Source organism: Ammospiza caudacuta, chromosome 38 (assembly GCF_027887145.1).
Source record: "Ammospiza caudacuta isolate bAmmCau1 chromosome 38, bAmmCau1.pri, whole genome shotgun sequence".
Classification (NCBI taxonomy): domain Eukaryota; kingdom Metazoa; phylum Chordata; class Aves; order Passeriformes; family Passerellidae; genus Ammospiza; species Ammospiza caudacuta.
In genome coordinates, this window is record NC_080630.1 from 24,493 (window position 1) to 42,208 (window position 17,716).

General features: G+C 47.3%; 1 long non-coding RNA gene across 2 annotated transcripts; it reads right to left on the minus strand.

Moving 5' to 3' along the window:
- Positions 1-10,208: 10,208 nt before the first annotated feature.
- LOC131570769 (uncharacterized) lies at positions 10,209-14,202 on the minus strand. Of its 2 annotated transcripts, XR_009275918.1 has the most exons (4): positions 14,002-14,202; positions 13,314-13,377; positions 12,541-12,616; positions 10,209-12,423 (listed from the first exon to the last, which is right to left on the minus strand). It is a non-coding gene; the product is annotated as an uncharacterized LOC131570769 (long non-coding RNA). The 2 variants fall into 2 exon arrangements; XR_009275917.1 differs by having other exon boundaries at positions 10,209-12,616.
- Between the last annotated feature and the right edge of the window lie 3,514 nt (positions 14,203-17,716).

Below are 17,716 nucleotides of genomic sequence, written 5' to 3' on the forward strand. Positions count from 1 at the left end.
TCATATATGGCCTGGGTGCCGGGCCAGGGAATGCAGACATCAGAGATGCTAACAATGATGCCAGGGGTACTGACAGGGCTCTCCAAAGGTAAAAGACATTGGATACACAAACAACACATAATGCACAACAGACAAGTGACACGAGACACACCGGGACTGCTCTGCCCTGCACACCTCAACACTGTGATCAAAAGTGAGACTTGGCTTTTATGAGGCCTAAGGGGCCACCTCATGAACATCCCCCACCGCCAAAGCTGAATCAAAAACTCCACCCAGTATTTCCCGAAACAGCACCATGACTTCATCCCCACTGTGGGTCGTAGCCCTCTACTTATCTCTCATACAGCTGGGGATGCGGGTCTCGGGTGCAAAGAAAGCTCACCTTGTCAAACGGGAAGGTCCTGCTGGCACCGGGCTGGTGTCTCTGAGACAGCTAGAGTAAAGAGAACCAAACATCAGTGCCTGAACTTGGCACCGCATTGGCCAAAACCCCACCGCTCTGCTACTCACCGCGCTCCTAAGAAGGCCTGGCACCTCCTAACCCTGACCCTCTGCCACACGTGGAATGCATCTGCACCTGAAAGAAAGTTAGAACATATGTCAAACACCACCAGGATAACTCACAAGCTGCAAACACCTTATGTCAATCTAGGAATAGCATCTAGAGCCCAAGTACAGCCAACATTACAAATTCCCCCTCCCTATGGTTCGTCCTATTGCAGCAGGCCATGCGGCAGGGAAGAACAGCTCTGGCACAAATCTGTGCACACACCCGTGACACAGAAAGTGACAAACAGGGGGACATGAAACACGACACATCATGCTTGTGGTGAGGGTCTCGAGGGGAGAAGGCAAAAGGGACCCCAAAGACACACTAGGGAACACAGCACACCGGACAACAGGATACAGACCGGAGCTGTTCTGCACTGCCCGCCTGAAAGCTGCCATCAAAAGTAGAGCCTCTCCCTTTAGCTGTCCTAAGAGGCCTTTGGAGAAGATTGCTTTCCCCACTGCCAATTTTTAAATCTGGCCAAAGAACTGCCAACCTGATACTCTCCCATCGTCTCATCTCCAGACCGCGGCCCCCGACTTATCTTTTAGATGATCGGTGAGGGGAATCCACGCTGCACCTGAAATGAGTCTGCCTTGGAGGGCTCTGTGATGGCCTGTGAGCCTCTCGGTCAGCTGCAATCAAGAAAACCAAAACCAAAGTATGAGTCCAGAGTTATGTGGGCCAAATCCCACCAAGGCAGCTACTTGCCCTCTCCTGAGTGTGCCTGGCTCCTTCAGGCTCCAGCTTCATCCTGATTCCAAGGCTGTGGCCTTTATTAGGAGTGGCACCTGGGTTACAGAAAGACAAAGTTAAATGGCATTCCTCTGAGTGCAGTGGATCACCTTGTGTGCTCTGAGACATGGCAATGCCTCTGCTAGGCTTCTCAGCCTTGTGTGGGGTGCCCTCAAATAAACACCCTTTCTCAACCTGCTGCTTGCAAACCCCCTCCTAAGAACTCCTAAACTGGATACCTGATCACCCTCCCTCTCCCAGGCACCATCCTCAACTCACCTGAAGCCTCAATCTCAAACATCATCCTTGACACTGGGCAGATCCCTCTTGTGACACGACGAATCTGCTGAAAAATTGTTGTGCTTGAGAGCTGAGCAATAACAGCCAATTCTCTCCACTGCTCACCTTGACTGCTGGCATCCAGATTGACTTCCTGAAAAGAAAGACAAAGAACAGAGCTGTAACACACTCACCATACACACTTCTGCTGCAGAGACAAATGGGGCCTCACCGGCTCGGGGCAATCCCCTCACCCGGGATGGGGCCCTCTGGCACACATTTAATCCATCTGAATCTGAAAAAAAAGTTAGGACAAGAGTCACACTGTGGCAGGATAACTGATGAGCTCCAGATGTCCTGTGTCCATCTACAAATCCCATCTAGAGTCCAACTACACCCCACATTACAAACTCCAAGTCTCCAAGACTTCTCCTATCGCACCAGGCTGTGCAGCACGGCAGAGCAGCCCCATCCCAAATGTGTGCAGACACCCGTGACACAGGACAGGACGTGACAAACAATAGGCACAAGAGACAGACAGAAATCTCTTGGCAAGGAAAATGGCTGCAAGGACTGAGAAGATGCAAAAGGAGATGACCGAGCTGAGACCGATGGTGAGCTGATGAGGTTCAGAGAACCCTGGAGGAAGAAGATGATTACTGAATGATTAATTCCAAGAACAGCAAAGACGGATGCCTAGGAATCCTACAGTCAAAATCCTCTACCTAACCTCGTAATATTACAAGTCCTAATCCACCATAATGGATCCAGGTGGGGCACAGCTGTCCATACAGCTCAGAACAAGACCTGAAAAGACGTCTGACTGGATGCTTCCAAAGAGAGAAGAGAGTCTGATGCCTGTCTGAGCTCGCGAGTCAAAAGCTCTGTGGCCCGGGTGCCAGACCAGGGAATGCAGAGATTACAGATGCTAACAATGATGCCAGGGGTACTGACAGGGCCCTCAAAGGCCTAAGGTAGAAGACAGGAGATACACAAAACAACACACAATGCACAACAGACAAGTGACACGATGCACACGGGGACTGCTCTGCCCTGCACACCTCAGCACTGTGATCAAAAGTGAGACTTGGCTTTCATGGGGCCTAACGAGCTGTTTAATGAACACCCCCCGCTCCAAACTGGACTCAAAAACCCCTCCCAGGAATTCCCAAACAAGGCACCATGCCTTCATCCCCACTGTGGGTCGCAGCCCTCTACTTATCTCTCAGACATCTGGGGATGCCAGTCTGTGTCAGGTGCAAAGAAAGGCCACCTCGTCAGCTGGGAAGGTCCTGCTGGCACCGGGCTGGTGTCTCTCAGACAGCTAGATTAAAGAGAACCAAACATCAGGGCCTGATCTTGGCACCGCATTGGCCAAAACCCCACCGCTCTGCTACTCACCGCGCTCCTAAGAAGGCCCGGCACCTCCTAACCCTGACCCTCTGCCACACGTGGAATGCATCTGCACCTGAAAGAAAGTTAGAACATATGTCAAACACCACCAGGGTAACTCACAAGCTGCAAACATCTTATGTCAATCTAGGAACAACATCTAGAGCCCAAGTACAGCCAACATTACAAATTCCCCCTCCCTATGGTTCGTCCTACTGCAGGAGGCCATGCGGCAGGGCAGAACAGCTCCGGCAAAAAATGTGTGCACACACCCGTGACACAGAAAGTGACAAACAGGGGGGACATGAAACACGACACACCATGCTTGTGGTGAGGGCCTCGAGGGGAAAAGGCAAAAGGGACCCCAAAGACACACTAGGGAACACAGAACACCGGAAAACACGACAGACCGGAGCTGTTCTGCACTGCCCGCCTGAAAGCTGCCATCAAAAGTAGAGCCTCTCCCTTTAGCTGTCCTAAAAGGCCTTTGGAGAAGATTGCTTTCCTCTCTGCTCATTTTTGAATCTGTCCCAAAAACTCCCAACCTGCTACTCCACCATCTCCAGGCTGTGGCCCCCGACTTATCTTTTGGATGATCGGTGAATGGAATCCACGCTGCACCTGAAATGAGTCTGCCTTGGAGGGCTCTGTGATGGCCTGTGAGCCTCTCGGTCAGCTGCAATCAAGAAAACCAAAATCAAAGAGTGAGTCCAGAGTTATGTGGGCCAAATCCCTGCAAGTCAGCTACTTGCCCTCTCCTGAGTGTGCCTGGCTCCTTCAGGCTCCAGCTTCATCCTGATTCCAAGGCTGTGGCCTTCATTAGCAGTGGCACCTGGGTTACAGAAAGACAAAGTTAAATGGCATTCCTCTGAGTGCAGTGGATCACCTTGTATGCTGTAAAGCCATGGGAATGCCTCTGCTAGGCTTCTGAACAGCCTTGTGTGGGGGGGCCCTCAAATAAACACCCTTTCTCACCCTGCTGCTTGCAAACCCGCTCCCAAGAAATCCTAAACTGGATACCTGATCACCCTCCCTCTCCCAGGCACCATCCTCAACTCACCTGAAGCCTCAATCTCAAACATCATCCTTGACACTGGGCAGATCCCTCTTGTGACACGATGAATCTGCTGCGAAATTGTTGTGCTTGAGAGCTGAGCAATAACAACCAATTCTCTCCACTGCTCACGTTGACTGCTGGCATCCAGATTTACTTCCTAAAAGAAAGACAAAGAACAGCAGTGTAACAGAGTCAGTTGAGAGGTGTAACAGAGTCTGCTGCAGAGGCAAATGGGGCCTCACCTACTCAGGAGAATCCCCACACCTGGCATGGGGCCCTCTGGCACACATTTAATCCATCTGAACCTGAAAAAAAAGTTAGGACAAGAGTTGCACTGTGGCAGGATAACTGATGAGCTCCAGATGTCCTGTGTCCATCTACAAATCCCATCTAGAGTCCAACTACACCCCACATTACAAACTCCAAGTCCCTGGGACTTCTCCTATCGCACCAGGCTGTGCAGCAGGGCAGAGCAGCTCCGGCACAAATGTGTGCTGAGAGCCGTGACACAGGATAGGACAGACAACGGGGACACAACAGGAACAGAAATCTCTTGGCAAGGAAAACGGCTGCAAGGACTGAGAGAATGCAAAAGGAGATGAGTGAGCTGAGACCGATGGTGAGCTGATGAGGCTCAGAGAACCCTGGAGGAAGAAGATGATTACTGAATGATTTATTCCAAGAACAGCAAAGACTGATGCCTAGGAATCCTACAGTCAAAATCCTCTACCTAACCTCGTAATATTACAAGTCCTAATCCACCATAATGGATCCAGGTGGGGCACAGCTGTCCATACAGCTCAGAACAAGACCTGAAAAGACGTCTGACTGGATGCTTCCAAAGAGAGAAGAGAGTCTGATGCTTGTCTGAGCTCCCTAGTCAAAAGTTCTGTGGCCTGGGCGCCAGGCCAAGGAGTGCAGAGATCACAGAGGCTAACAATGATGCCAGGGTTTCTCACAGGCCCCCCTAAGTGAAAGATATGGCATACGCAAACAACACATAATGCACAATAGACAAGTGACACGATGCACACCGGGACTGCTCTGCCCTTCTGCACACCTCAGCACTGCAATCAAAAGTGAGACTTGGCTTTTATGGGGCCTAAGGGGCCACTTCATGAACACACCACACCCCCCCCCCCCAAAACTGGACTCAAAACCCCCTCCCAGGAATTCCCAAACAAGCACCCTGCTTTCATCCCCTCTGTGGGTCACAGCCCTCTACTTATCTCTCAGACATCTGGGGATGCCAGTCTGTGTCAGGTGCAAAGAAAGGCCACCTCGTCAGCTGGGAAGGTCCTGCTGGCACTGGGCTGGTGTCTCTGAGACAGCTAGAGTAAAGAGAACCAAACATCAGTCCCTGATCTTGGCACCGCATCGGCCAAAACCCCACCACTCAGCTACTCACCGCGCTCCTAAGAAGGCCCGACACCTCCTAACTCTGACCCCCTGCCACACATGGAATGCGTCTGCACCTGAAAGAAAGTTACAACATATGCCAAACACCACCAGGATAACTCAAAAGGTGCAAACACCTTATGTCAATCTAGGAATAGCATCTAGAGCCCAAGTACAGCCAGCATTACAAATTCCAACGCCCCACGGTTTCTCCTACTGCAGCAGGCCATGCGGCAGGGCAGAACAGCTCCGGCAAAAAATGCGTGCACACACCCGTGACACAGAACGTGGCAAACAGGGGGGACATGAAACACGACACATCATGCTTGTGGTGAGGGTCTCGAGGGGAGAAGGCAAAAGGGACCCCAAAGACACACTAGGGAACACAGAACACTGGACAACACAACACAGACCGGAGCTGTTCTGCACTGCCCGCCTGAAAGCTGCCATCAAAAGGAGAGCCTCTCCCTTTAGCTGTCCTAAGAGGCCCTTGGAGAAGATTGCTTTTCCGGCTGCCAATTTTCAAATCTGCCCCAAGAACTCCCAACCCACTATTCTCTCATCTCCAGGCCAAGGCCCTCGACTTATCTTTTGGATGATCGGTGATGGGAATCCACGCTGCACCTGAAATGAGTCTGCCTCGGAGGGCCTCGTGATGGCCTGTGAGCCTCTCGGTGAGCTACAATAAAGAAAACCAAAACCAAAGTATGAGTCCAGAGTTATGTGGGCCAAATCCCACCAAGGCAGCTACTTGCCCTCTCCTGAGTGTGCCTGGCTCCTTCAGGCTCCAGCTTCATCATGATTCCAAGGCCTTCATTAGGAGTGGCACCTGGGTTAGAGAAAGGCAAAGTTAAATGGCATTCCCCTGAGTGCAGTGGATGACCTTGTGTGCTGTAAGACATGGGAATGCCTCTGCTAGGCTTCTGAGAAGCCTTGTGTGGGGGAGGCCTCAAATAAACAAATAAAGACCCTTTCTCACCCTGCTGCCTGCAAACTCCCTCCCAAGAACTCCTAACTGCTCACCCTCCCTCTCCCAATCACAATCCTCAACTCACCTGAAGCATCAATCTCAAACATCATCTTGGACCTTGGGCGGATCCCTCTTGTGACATGATCAATCTGCTGAATAAAATGTTGTGCTTGACACAGCTTGGAATTTCAGGGAGTTGCACTCCTCAATTAAAAAAAAACAAAACAAAACAAAAAAAACCCAACAAAACCAATCCCAAAAACAAACAAAGAAAAAAACCAAACAAACAAAACCCACACAAACAATAAATCCCAAAACACCTAACTCCCCACAGAAACAAAAAAACCACAGAAAACATCAAAAAATCCAAAACCCCCACAAAAACCAACTAAAAACCCCAAAATGAAAACCAAAAAAAACAAAAATTCCACCAAAAGAAATCCAACCAAAAAAACAACCAGAGCAAAACTAAAAATTACAAAAGCACCTTACCACTCCTAAACACAAAACCCAAAATCACAAACCTAAATACTCCCTGTATTCCATGCTGTTTTCTTCACAGAATCTTCCAAGCCTCTGTGCTTTAGATGCCCAGAAACACCTGCTGAAAAGATGCTGAGACGGGCTGAAAAAGCCTCTTCACTGAAATGAGGAGAGCTCTTACCCCAGCACATCCCAGAGAGGGAATGAAGCCCCTCAGCCACGGCTGGGGTTAATATACCCCTGATTGTGCCCGCCTCTCGTTCCCATGCCACCCGGGAAAAGGGAGGGGGCGAATCCCACCAAGCCCTCAGAGCAGCTACAGCTGTTTGGCTCCTCTGACTCACGTTCAAGGGCAGTAAAGGGCTTGTTATAGAAGAAAACTTTTCAGAAAAGTAACAGTGCTTTCTTTTTTTGCAACAACTACTTGGAGCAGAAGAACAGAAAACTGGCAAGATATAAAACTTTGTGGTAAGGTTACATAGCTAGATCAATTGGGTAATTGGGTAATTTGCTGTTACCTTACATAATTATTCTGTGTTTACCAAAAGCCATCTAATAAATTCACACCCAAAACTCCAGCAGCCCAGCTGGCCCTACCAAATCTCTATGTTTATGCATACAGTAAACAAAACCAAAATCCCAGTAATACCTATCAGAAGTCTGTGAAAGAAACCTCTTGAAATTGATCCTACCTCAAATACAAAACAACCCATGCAAAGTTAGCTTGACTCAATAAACAATTTACACAGAGCTAATAACACCAAGAAATAAAACAGCACACCATATACCACCAAAGAATATAATAGTGAAGAAAAAAGAAACCACTTTTTTTTTTTTTTTTTAAAGCTTTTGCCAGGACTCCAACAACAACTTCTTCTCCTTCTGAAATGTCCCTTCTCCTTCCCAAATTCCTTACAACTTCTGAGTTTACATCCAAGCAAAAAGCAAAATTCGTGCACTTGTGCGTTCGATGCTCCTGCCAGATTCTCTGTTTCCCTCCACATCTTCTTACACTTTCAGTCTTCACTCTGTCCTGCCGTGATGAGTTTGACGGACGAATTGGTAAACGTTAAGAGAGGATTTCCCTGCCTCCCTCCCCAGAGCTGGTTTCCTTAGTGCATTTCACTCAATCCCAGGCCGGCAACGATGCACGCTCACCTCAAGCGTGCAAGGCTCACAGCTGCTCGGCTAAACTCGGCTCTAATCGGCTAAACTCGGCCATTGTCATCTGCATTCGGCTGGACTCGACCCTTCGGCACGGATCGCCTCGCTTCGGCTGAACTCGGAGCCGCTCTCTGCGCCCGGCGCGGGTCGGCTCGCTTCGGCCGAACTCGGAGCCGCTCTCTGCGCTCGGCGCGCCTCGGCGCTCTTCGGCCGAACTCGGAGCCGCTCTGTGCGCCCGGCGCGGCTCGGCTCTCTTCGGCCGAACTCGGAGCCGCTCTCTGCGCCCGGCGCGGCTCGGCTCGCTTCGGCCGAACTCGGAGCCGCTCTCTGCGCTCGGCGCGCCTCGGCGCTCTTCGGCCGAACTCGGAGCCGCTCTGTGCGCCCGGCGCGGCTCGGCTCGCTTCGGCCGAACTCGGAGCCGATCAGTGCGCCCGGCGCGGCTCGGCTCTCTTCGGCCGAACTCGGAGCCGCTCTGTGCGCCCGGCGCGGCTCGGCTCGCTTCGGCCGAACTCGGAGCCGATCAGTGCGCCCGGCGCGGCTCGGCTCTCTTCGGCCGAACTCGGAGCCGATCTCTGCGCCCGGCGCGGCTCGGCTCGCTTAGGCCGAACTCGGAGCCGCTCTCTGCGCTCGGCGCGCCTCGGCTCGCTTCGGCCGAACTCGGAGCCGCTCTCTGCGCCCGGCGCGGCTCGGCTCGCTTAGGCCGAACTCGGAGCCGCTCTCTGCGCTCGGCGCGCCTCGGCTCGCTTCGGCCGAACTCGGAGCCGCTCTCTGCGCTCGGCGCGGCTCGGCTCGCTTCGGCCGAACTCGGAGCCGATCAGTGCGCCCGGCGCGGCTCGGCTCGCTTCGGCCGAACTCGGAGCCGCTCTCTGCGCCCGGCGCGGCTCGGCTCGCTTCGGCCGAACTCGGAGCCGATCAGTGCGCCCGGCGCGGCTCGGCTCGCTTCGGCCGAACTCGGAGCCGCTCTCTGCGCTCGGCGCGCCTCGGCTCGCTTCGGCCGAACTCGGAGCCGCTCTCTGCCCTCGGCGCGGCTCGGCTCGCTTCGGCCCAACTCGGAGCCGCTCTCTCCGCGTTCGGCTGAGCTCGCCTCGGCTCGGCTCCCTGACGGCGGGCAAGCGGCGCCGCCTCACGTTAAACTCGCCCGGCTCGGGGCTCTCCTGCTGCCGCGTCCCGCGGGCGGCCCGGCCATCGCACGGACACGATCGGGAGCGCGGCGTGGCACAGGAGCTCATTGGGCAGTGACCGCACTCGCGCTAATTAGCGCGCACGAGAGCAGCGGGCTCGGTTCGGCTGAGCTCGGCTCCGTTCAGGCAGCCTCGCAAGCCTGGCCTCGGTTCGCTCGAGGCCGTCAGGTTCCGCCGGTCTCGCCTTGGTTCGGCCGAAGGAGGCGTCGTTCGCTCGTGTTTTTACAAATATCTTTCTATATTGACTGTATATTTCTATATTTAATTTTATACTTCTATAATACTTCCATTATTCCAAATAAAAACCCCGTCTCTAACCAAATAAATAAAAAAACCCTTCTTTTAAAGGATACTGCAATATTTTTTATTTATACTTTGTATAATTATACATTCATATTTTAATTTATCGTTTCTTTGGATGTATTACATTAATAATGATATATATATAAAATTTTAAAATAGATTTAAATTATTATTTAAATTATGTATAATATCTACTGCTACAACTAATTTTTTCTGATATTTTAAATTTTTATATTTATCTGTATGTATTTATTATATATTTCTAAACTTAGATTTCTACCTTTATATTATTTGCATTTATAATTTTTACAATCAAAACACTGCCTATTGACCAATAAAGAAAACCCGCTTTATTTAAGTATTTTAAAAATATTTTCATGTTTATAATTTTCATATTTATATTTATAATTTGTTCAATATTACATGAGAACACACCTGCTCCTGCACCGCAGTGGGGCCCCCTCTCCTGGGGACCTTGGGGTGCCCCAACGGCATCAGAGCCCCGAGTCTTCACCCCCTTCTCCTCTATTTAGAAACTACACTGGAACTTTTTTCTGGAAATAAAGACATTACCTAAATCCTCTCCCCGTGTCCTAGACAGATGGATATTCAGTTATTAGTTGGCTGGGCAGCAGTTTCTTAAATAGAATGATAAACAAGATGTGAACATTTCAGCTACAAGCAAATAGGCAAATCTGAACAAGGTACTGGTGGGCGACCACTGAAGTTATTTTGAAGGAATTTTTTAAACAATAAAATATTGATACCACAAAAATAAAGCAAAAAGCTAACTACTGGCTAAGAAAAAATTAACTTTTGACAGCAACAACATTCCAACCACACAGGCTTTTTCCCGATGTCATACCTTATAACTACCTCTCTTGGGAATTCTCATCATGTATCCCAAAAGGAATAAATACCTCAGAGCGTCCTAAAGCAAAAAGTAGCGCACATGAGCTCCTCACACTCCCGGGAGGCCTGCACAGCGTGCACTGAGTCTGCAACAAATTCTGCTCAGTGAGAGTCTGCAAACAAAGGTTCAATTGATGAATTGAACTGATTGTAAAGGGAGGTTTTCTAAGCACAGAAGCACAACAAAGAACAAGCAAAAACAATTCTTAAAAAAAACCTGCAAGTTTTATTTAGCATATATGCGACTGATTTCCACCCTGTGGCTTCTCACTTTGATTCGCGTCTGTAGGTTCAGGAAGATGACAATGCACACTCTGCCCTCCCTGAGCCCCCCACAGCAGCTGAGCGCTGCTCCGTGCGCTCAGATCGTCAGGAACTGGATTGCCCGCATGGACTGGAACTGCTCTGCTGCAGATTCAGGAGAGAGAGGCTGGCTGAGGCGTCGTCCCAATTCCATTTCTGTGTGACGAGAAGCGGTTTGTTCCCAACGGGTGCAACAATCCCCAGCTCGCTTCCATGGTGAGTACCGATGGCACACAAATGGCAGCCTGAGGAAATCGTGTTCTGGGCTCTAAGTGGTCGGGACAGGGTCTGATTTTTTGTTTTGCATCTGTATGATGATTAGTACGACAGGGCCCTGATCGATGACATGGCAGCACAGAATTAAAAACTCCTCAATAGGATTACATCGACTTCTAGGAAAAGACAAAAGCCTAGGACCCTTCTGAAATCTATTTTTAATGCGAAGCACACGGATTGTCACTATGCTGTGCCTTCCAGCTTTTCAAAGCAGCTTACCTCTGAAGACCAGAAAACATTGATTTCTACAGAAACAACGGGCAACCCCCAGGCTAATCTCAGCACTACTGTTTAATAGGGGATCTGCCAGCGTGCCAGTCCAGCTTCAAGTGTGCTTTATTTCAGTCTAACATCCCCTCAAAATTCTTCTCACATCTCCCAACCCTGACATCTTATTTTTCCCTAAAGCTTCTCATCATTAGCAATTTCCAAGTAACATGGTATTTTTACAACATTCAAAAATGTCATGCTGGACTGTGCTAGAGAGTAATTTGCAAATATAAGCTTAGCAAAGTTTGAATTGACTTGTCCAGAGAAAAAACCTACAAGTGAACACCTACACCTGCCTACAAAGAGCTAACAAGCCCCTGGCAGCTGCCAGCATCAAAGCACAGCGGATGTTTCTAATACAGGGTAAGGGTAACAATATCACCTTTTGTTCTCTCCAGCTTGTTTTCCCTGCAGTCATATTTTGCTTCTTATGATTTTTTTAGTCTCTGCATCTTCTTGGACAGCACCGAGCCCGACGACAAGGATACGAGAGTCTTTCCCTGCCGTAGGGAGAGAACCAGGAAAACAGTTAAAATAAGAACAGGGTAGTTTGAAATTCATACTTCCAATGAGAAGCAGCGCCTAACAAACAGAACAAAAGTAAACAAAGCATGGTACCTCCCTGGGGACAGAAGACTTACAAACTCTCCAGGATTTACAATTCTAGCGACCAACCCCTTCAGGACGGCAGCCAAGTGTCCCATGGGATGGTGCTGCACCAAAGAACGATCTGAGAGGTTCCAAAGAGTGAAATGCACAATATTTTGCAAAGCCGTAAAATCTTGCAAAATAACAAAAATACAATAGATGTAAACTACAGGGTAAGAGTACAAGTGTTCACTTTAAGAGCTGGAACCATCCAGGTGAGCACCTGATAACTGGATCCTCACCAGAGTTTGAACCCTTCAGGACACAGAAGGGTTTTCCCCAGAAATTTCACAGACTGAGTTTTGATACAAGTATACTTGCCAGACCCTCAGAAACATCACCCATTCTCCAGGTGTCTGGAGAGAACTGCAAATGGCTCTCACGTAGTTTGAGCTAGCTCTGTAAGGTCTCAGGGTGAATTTCACCAGATGCAACCAAACTGGGCAACTCCCAGTGGGACAGAAGGAACCCAAAGCTTGGGTTCGCAGAGCTGCAGCAAATACTGAGGAAACAAACATAACAGCGTAAAAAATAATAAACCATCCTTTTTTTTTCTCTTGCTTTTGTTTTTTTCTTATTCAGATCAGCATAGCAATTAAAGAGAAGGTGAAAAACTCACCATTACTGAACATTTCATCATCTGTAGGCTGAGCATCCTTAGCACAGAGGACTCCAAAGTTAAAATTCACCGATCCCTGGGAAATAAAACCAAATATTGTATGATAAACAATCAAACAGCAGACGTAAAAATTTGTTTCCTCTAAGGACTTTCGGGTACGTATGTACCTTTGCATACATCCAACACATTGGAACATACACTTTATACCATCTCCTAATAAGTAAAAATTTACCTTTAAACTTTGATAGTACAGCATAAAATTATGAACTTAAATTGGTGATCTGTTATTATTAAGTTGGTGCCTAAAGTTATTTCTGCTGTCAGGTTCAAAAAAACATTAATTTTTTTTACTGGAATGAGCAATTGATTTCAAAGTCATCACAAGCCCACCAAAACACAAAGCAGTATTCACTGGATGGGTCTGTGAGCTAGAAGTAGTTAGGCTTGTACTTCCCTCTTGCTATTCCAGAACCAATAAATCCTGTCAACAAAACCAGGATCTATAGCCCACTGCTGTGAAAGATTCTACGAGGATGATGGTTTGATTTGTGTTTAGAAGTTTTGATTTGAAATGGCCAGTTCAATGGATAAAGACAGTTTAGGTAGTATTACATTGCTATTATTATTATTTCTATTATTATTTTTACTATTACTACTGCTATTGTTATCATCTGCTACTGGAAGAAACAAACCAGTAGTACCTATACTTAATTACTTTTATTTCCAGGAAATAATAAAGAAAAAGAACCAAACCAAAAAAAGTCACTTCCTACCTTTTATATCAAGGGATGAAAAATTGCTCTTGGGCTCTTCTCCAATTTATCAAGACTCATAGCACTGAAAGGCAAACAAAACAGTGCTTTATAGAAGGGCAAGTGCACATTTCAAGGCTGAACCACCAACTGATTGCAGTGACAGCAGTTACAACATGAATCCTTCCCAGAGCCTCTGTTAAATGGAATGTTCTGTGGAACTGCCGTTTCTTTCCCAAAACACTAACTTCCAACACTTCCTAATAATATTTTGTATTTTAAAACAAAAGAAGTTAGTGAGACTCTGTGCGGAGGTCAGGTTTAAATTTATTTCCTTCTAAAGCACAGAGCTCTGTTCCATCACCCTTCACTTCGGCTCTACACTGAATCGTGGTGAGCATTTGAGGAGTGCTCAATAATCAATTCTATTTCTCTCTTTTTCTAGCTCTCTCTATTCCTAAATCATTCCAGACAAGTCAAATGAAAAATGAAAAAAACAAGTTCAGCATCAAAGTCACACTTTTTCCCGTTGTCTGGTCAAGAACAGGCTCTAAATCCACTTACTGCTGCCTTCAACGATTCAGACTTGCAAAAGCATTCTTACATATTTTACAGGTTTATCATAAAACCCACAGAACGCAAGCTCTGAATTACAGGAAAAGGTACACAGGCAAATATCTAAAGGGATCACTTATTAGTAAATACATACCTTGGTAGAGATCGCACTGAGAACCTTTCTGAGGGACTCTAAGGGACGCATGTTTTCTGAGCACCCTATAAACAAGAAAAGCTAGGATATAGTACAGGACATCCCCACTTTTTCTACATATTCAAATAGTATTTTTAATAAAAACAATTCAGTTAAAAAAGAAGGAAGAAAACCAAGCTAATTTTACTCAGCTGTATTTACTGCCGATTTAGAGAAAAATGCCGGGCAGCGTCGGCCGTTGCGGCACACGTCGCGCCGGCAGCAGGGCCTGCCGGGAGTTGGAGTCTCGGGCTGGTAGCCACTCATGTGCCGCGATAGCCGTTGCGTCACACGCCGCGCCGGCAGCAGGGCCTGCCGGGAGTTGGAGTCTCGGGCTGACAGCCACGGCTCCGTCCCCCGCCACCGGGAGCTGCAGTCCCTCCCGGGCATCAAACGGGTCCTTCGCCCCAGGGCGGGGAAGGACCTGAGGCAGGACCGCTCCTCCCGAATGCCCTCTCTTTTCCCCTCCAACTCTTTTTCTTTTTTTAACGCTGTTTTTCACCCCTTTCCCTTCCCTTCCCTTCTGCTCTCCTGCTTTCTTTCCTTTCCTTTCCTTTCCTTTTTTTCCCCTTCCCTTTCCCTTTCCCTTTCTTTTTCTTGTATTTGTAATCTTGGTTTTCCTTCCTAGCTTTAGAATCAAAAAGCAGCAGTAGTAACTTTCTGGCTACCTGGGAGTAAAAAAAACCCCAAAACTATAATGATTGAAAGAAAACTATTTATTCCCTGGGAGCCTGAAATTTTCTACTGCTGCACATGACACAGAGCTTTTTATTCCTTCTTATATACAGTTGATATTTTATACTCGCTTTATACACCGCCCCCTGCCGTCTGCACCGGCGCTCTGCAGGCAGAGTGCTGCGGCGTCGTTCGGTTCTGTTTAAATAAACTCGGCTAAATTAGGCTTGGTTCGGCTTAGGTCTAAAATCGTTTCGGTTCGGCTTTTCGTCTAAATTCGGCTTTTCCGGCTCTTCGGCTGAACTCGGCCCGGTTGGGCTAAAGTCGGTCATATTCGGCTCTTTGTCTAAATGCGGCCAATGTCGGCTACAGTCGGCTATCGGTTACACTCGGCTATCATCGGCTCTTCGTCTCAAGTCGGCTGTGTTCGGCTACACTCGGCTCTTCGTCTCAAGTCGGCTGTGTTCGGCTACACTCGGCTCTTCGGCTCAAGTCGGCTGTGTTCGGCCACACTCGGCTCTTCGGTGAAACTCGGCTATTTTCGGTCACACTCGGCTCTTCGGTGAAACTCGGCTGTTTTCGGCTACACTCGGCTCTTCGGGGAAACTCGGCTGTTTTCGCCCACACTCGGCTCTTCGGCTCTTCGGAACTATTCGGCCCGGCTCGGCTCCCTCAGGGCGGGAAAGCGGCTGTCAGAGGACCCCGGCACAGCGAGGCGTTTCCCCACATGCCTGTCACAAACCCGCCGAAATACGCCCGCCCGCGGCGCCGCTGAGACCACAGCATGTGTCGGGTACACTTGAAACGTCACAGAAAATACCACCGGGGCCGCGCCGGGGTCGGTATTCCATGCAGGCAGTCCACTGACACCCACCCCGGTCCTCCACTTCCCCGCCCTTTTCGCCGCCCTGTTGAGAAGGTCAACCAAAAGTCCGCGACATCCGCGACGCGCCACTCCCAAGGTGGCGGCCTCTCGGTGCAGGGCTGCAGTACCGCGCTCTGCCCACAAGGCGGCAGCACTGCCGCCCGCCCCAGCCGGGGGCGCAGCGCGCCTCGGGGCTGCGGGCAGCGAAGGCGGCAAAAAAGAACAGGGGCGACCCCCGCCAAAAACTGCTCTGAAATAAATGCCAAAAACCTGCCTCTTACCCCACCAGAATCAAACAAGGCCCCTTGCTTTAAAGCCATGTTTAAATAAATTTTTTATTTCCATTTTTCGTATTTATATTCACATGCATAGCTATAGTGGACATTGATGTAGCATGTAATTTATATAACATTATTCTATTTCTATTATTTATATTTACTTATATTTTGTGCTTTTATAAATATCTTTCCACATTGATTGCATATTTCTATGTCTAAAATTACATTTCTATCATGCTTTCACTATTTAAAATACAAATCCCATCCTAACTAAATAAATACAAAAAAGCTCTATTCTTTTAAACTACATTGAAATATTTTTATATTTATAGCGCTCATGACTATATTCACATTTATATTTGCAGTTTATACTTAAGTATTATATTAATCATTATGTATAACATGTATCCTATTCAAATAAGAGATAAATTATTTTCCTAATTATGTACCATATCTACTGCTACAACTTATTTTTTCTTACATTTTTAATTTTTATATTAACCTTCAGCTATTTATGATCTATTTCTATTCTTAGATTTCTACCTTTATATTATTTGTATTTATAATGTTTATACTAAAACACCTGCTTTTGCCAAATAAAAAAAAAATCCCCTTTATTTTAAACTACTTAAAAAAACCTAGAGTATATCAATCTGGTATAACATATAACAAATGATAGATATGATAGATGTAAAATTGATATAAATATTGTAGTGTATTATAGGAAATAAATAAAAATCAATATGATCCATAACACAAGTAATACTGTATAAATGTTATATTTATGTTATTTTATATTTCAAATAATTTAACATTTCTTTATATATTTGCATATACTTGACAAACATTTCTATATTTATACTTGGGTTGCGATTTTTTTCTGGGTGTTTTCTGGGTCTTTTCTTGCCCTTCTTCGAATTTTTTTCTGGGTTATTTCTTGTCCATCTTGGGGGTTTTTTCTTGCCCATCTTCAGACTTTTTTCTGGTTTTTTTCTTGCCCATCTCAGAGTTTTTTTTTTTGGGTTTTTTTCTGGGTTTTTTTCTTGCCCATCTTGGGTGATTTTCTGGGGTTTTTCTACGTTTTTTTCTTGCCCATCTGGGATTATTTTCTGGGGTTTTTTTCTCGTTGCTTTCTTGCCCATCCTGGGCTTTTCCTGGGTTTTTTTCTTGTCCATCATGTGGTTTTTTTCTGGTTTTTTCCTGCTCATCTTCGTCTGGTTTTCTGGGTTTTAAGCCAAAATCGGTACATATCATGTCAGTTCATGCAATACAACCCGGCTGGGGATTTTTTATTCTAAATTTAACAAGGAGTCGCAAAACCTGGAAAGCAAAAGTCACACACACAAGGTTAAATCCAGTCAGCATGCACTCACACACGCAGAGACGAGCAGACACAGACAGACACAGCCACGTGCTCTCACACACGCTCACACAATCTTTCCACTTAAATGCTCACTGCGGCCCTTACTCGAGATGCTGAAGAACGTGCTGTGACACATCTTCTGGCTGCCGCTCCTTGAGGTAAAATGGCAGATCCTGGGGAAATCAGCAGCCTCGGGGACCTGTGAGACGACAGGAAGGGTCAACGAGTGGCTATCTGACAGCTAGGACTTGTCTCCTCTCTGGACTGATAAATTTTCTACCCAAAATCCAATAGAAGACAGATGTATAGGTACATAGAACATAAGCCACCATAGGCAGATACAATACAAGCCAGGACTTGCAAAAATTCTCTGGAAGATGAATTCTTGTGCCCTATTCCCTTTCAGAAGAAGGAACCTACACAACTACTGCAGTCATCTGAGGAGGTGCATCTGAAAAAAAAGTTAGGACAACAGTCAGACGGTTCAATGATAAC